This window comes from Ochotona curzoniae, unplaced genomic scaffold (genome assembly GCF_017591425.1).
Source record: "Ochotona curzoniae isolate NIBS_2020 unplaced genomic scaffold, NIBS_Ocur_1.0 scaffold_4505, whole genome shotgun sequence".
Classification (NCBI taxonomy): Eukaryota; Metazoa; Chordata; class Mammalia; order Lagomorpha; family Ochotonidae; genus Ochotona; species Ochotona curzoniae.
In genome coordinates, this window is record NW_024467118.1 from 22,811,368 (window position 1) to 22,815,473 (window position 4,106).

A 4,106-nucleotide genomic window follows, 5' to 3' on the forward strand; every position below is an offset into this window, starting at 1 on the left:
AAACAAGTGGCTTTACCTCCTGGTGCCCTGGCCTGTACAATGCAGATAGCAGTTCTCACCTCACAGGGTTGGTATGAGGCAAGGCTAATAAAATATGATAGTGACACACCCAATTCAAAATACAAACAGCTGTAAAACAACAGAAAGCATACTTAAACCTTTCTGCTGTGGGGAGGTGAGGTGGGAAGGAGACAATGGGGCTTTGAGAGGCAAGCATTACTAGTTCTCTGCAGGGCATGCTTCTGTCCATCCAGAAATGTTTGTTATGCATGTAGCCCCACTGTGCTAGGCTCTGAGAAACAGAACCATGGTCGTTCTTGTGATATTTGCAGTGCGCCCTTTCCAGGAAAGCTGTGTAAAGCCCCATGCAGATTGTTCTGAATTATAGCTCCCCCTCTCTCTTTCCATAACATTTACAAAACTTCTGCATCATGTAGTGCTAGAAGGTTCAGGAGATGCAAAATCTTATTAGACACATCACTACCCTTGAAGTGTTTGAAATTCCATCTTAAAAAGACACAGAAAAGGGCAGAGTGTGAAGCAATGCCCAAAGCCAAGCTAATATTTGCCATTTCTTTAATCTGTGTTCTTTTCCATTTGGGGGCTCTCTCTCCTAGTCCCTCCTTAGTGTTTAAGAATTTCTTCCAGGTTTATTGGTTCTTTCTGATTGTCCCAAATGGCAGGGTTTCTTCTTTTTCTTCTTTCAAGGCTGAATAATATTAGTATTTCTCTGTATTCAAATATACGCATGATTATATATGAGCATATATAATATCTATATATACCCACACACTATAGAAAATATTTTTACATTTGGTCTTAGCCAAAAGGCCAAATAAAAAGTATTTTTTAGCATTTTCAAAAAGTTCACCAAAAAACAGAATTAAGAACTATTTGTTTTTGGCATAAAACATTTTCTGAAATCCATGCATCTTTCTGTAATATGTATTGTGAAAAAAGTTCCAAGAATTTTTTGGAGACCATAGTATATATATGCAACACACACAAGCATGCGGCACATAACCCATGTTTAAATCAATGGCAGATGTCATATGACGGTGATCCCATACGATTGCATTGCCTAGACACATTGTAGGCATCTTGGTTTGTGTAAGTGCAATCCAAGAAGTTCACACAATGATAAAATCACCCAGTTGCAGTTTGCGGCACAGACACACATATGTATAGATCATACTTTCTTTATTCATACATGAACAGATAATTTAGGTTGTTTCCATACCATGACTATTGTGGGTAATGCTGCAATGAACATTAGAGTACTGATAACTCCTTGGCGTAATGACTTCATTCCCTTAATATGCATTCCCTGAAGGAAGGTAGCTGGATTATGTAGTACTGTTTTAAATTTAGAACCTTCATTCTGTTTTCCATAAAGGCTGTATCAATATTTCCAACAACATGTTCAAGATTCCCTTTTCAACACATCTTTGTCATCTTTTGTCCTTTTGATCATGGCCATTCCAATGGGTTTGAGGTGATATCTCATTGTAATCTAAATACTTGTTTGTGTCTGGCTTGTTTGGTGTAACAAGTTGGAGACTTATTCATTTACTGTATATACCAATATTTTTTTTTACTACTGAGTTGTGTCCCCCTATATGAATTAATTTGTATTATTTATGGGTATTTGGCTTGTTTCTAGGATCTGGCTATAAGGATAAAATATTCTGTTACCCTTGAACAAAATTTTTGTGGCTATGTCTTTTTCTTGAGTGAAATTGGTAGATCATAATAATATGTACGCTCAACTACTTAGGAAATTGCTAGAGCTTTTGCCAAAGTGACTGTGATATCAATAGAAGTGATGTCACTTCTACCAATGTTTGAAAGTTTGTTGTTCTATAACCCTACCATTGGGGTTTTACATATTATATATAAACTATTTCAGTGTGGAATGATTTCTTCCTGTGGTTTAAATTCTCATATTCATAATGGGTAGTTACATTGCATATTCTTTCTTGTGTACAATATATCTTCTTAGAAAGTTGCCAAGACTTTTACCCAATTTTAAATGTATTGTTTTGTACTTTTTACTATATGGAGAAAAGAACAATCTTTTCTTATTGAATTATATTGATGACTGTGAAAAGTCAATTGGGTATGTGTGTGCAGATAATTTGTGGATTCTCTTGTACTCCGCTGATCTCCTGCTCAGTCCTTCCCCCAATATCTTGATTATTGTAAGTTAAAAGCAATTGCTATATTCATCATCATTGCTGCAAGCTGTGGTTTGAATGTTTATCCTTCAAAAGGCTATTACTGGAAGCTTGGTTCCCAGAGTTGTGGGATGAAGTAGTGAGTGAAACATTTAGGAGTTGGGCAGTGGATCATGATTCACCTTTTTAGAGGAACTAGTGCTTTTCTCTAAGGAGAGTACATCCTTGTACTCTGAATTCCTCTTCATACCCTAACCATCTTTTCCACATGCTTTTGTGGATGCCATCTGCCAAGAAACCCTCTCCAGAGCTGAGAAGATGCTGGGACGGGTTCTTGCAGGTTTAGGACTGTGAATTAAAAGCACTACTCCTTGTGAAATACTCAGCCTCAGGTATTTTGTTAGAGCAATACAAAATGGACTAAAAGGTGATAGAACAATTTATCCCAAAATCTAGCAGTGCAAAACCACACACACTTATTTCTTACTGTTTCAGAGAAATGGGAATTTGAAAGCAGTTAAGGCTACATGGTTCTGGTTTAGGGTCCCTTAGGGGGTTGGAGTCAAGTCTTGGCCAAGATGGCAGGCACCTGAAGACTGGGCTGCGATGAGATCATCTGCTTCCAAGCTCTCTAACGTGGCTGTTGGAATAAGTCTGGGCTCCTTCCTGGCTTTACATCCAGGGCTTCATTTCCTCCTCACTTGGGCCTCCCCAGAGGGTTATTCATGACAAAGGACCATGCTTTTTTCAAAACAAATGACACTGGGGCTGGCACAGTAGCCTAGTGGCTAAAGTCCTCGCCTTGCCTGTGCTGGGATCCCATGTGAGTGCAGTTCATATCCCAGGTGTCCCACTTCCCTTCCAGCTCCCTGCTTGTGGCCTAGGAAAGCAGTGGAGGACGGCCCAGAGCCTTGGGACCCTCAGCCACATGAGAGACCCAGAAGCAGCTCCTGGCTTCAGATCAGCTCAGCTCTGGCCATTCCAGGCATTTGAGGAGTGAACCAGCAGACAGAAGATCTTCGTTTCTCCTTCTCTCTGTAAATCTGACTTTCCAATAAAAATGAAGAAGGAAAGGCAGGGATGTCCCCATAAGTGTTTGCAGCACGATAAAGAGAGATGTGTCATAATGGCTTGGGTACCTGAAACTCTCTCAGTCTGTTGGCCCCACGTGCCATCCAGACACAGTATGGGGAGAGATTCCACGAGGAAGTGTTAACATCAGGAAGTAGGTGGACAACACTGGGAGCCGCCTTGGGGGCTGGTTGCCAGCTCTGAAGTCATAGAGTGTAAGTCATGTACGCTGATCTGTCTTTTTCTAGGTAGCTTTGCTCACTCTAGATCTCTTGTAATTTTATATATATTTTAAAAGCAGCATTTCAATTTCTGGAAAAAAAAATTCCTAGCCCAGATTTTCACTGCACTGACATTGAATTTTTCATCAGTTTGGGAGAGATTTTGTTCAACAGTTGAACATGTTATTTCTGTCTATATTTTCTTTAATTTCTTTCAGGAATGTTTTTAGTCTACAGTGTAGTTACATTTGTTAAGTATTCCATGTTTTCTGACATTAATTTAGCATTTTGTTACTAATGTACATAAATAGATTTCTTTAAACTGGCTTAATATCCCACAATTTTTCCAAATTTACTTACAATTTTAGAAGTTACTTTTAGAAATCTTAGGATTTCCCTTGTAAGCAGTAAAATAAATTTAAACCAGTTCTCTTTATAAAATTTATTTCCAATATTATATTTCCAATATTCCTTCATTTCTTCTTTTTGTCAACCAACATTTTCTGGAAAGGGCTCAATAGAAAATTACTCAACCATGCCATTGTCCAAAAGCAGCCATGGACAATGTGTGTGAATTAATTCACATGACTGTTTCCAATAAAATTTTATCTCCATAGGTGGGTGACAAAGCTGGATT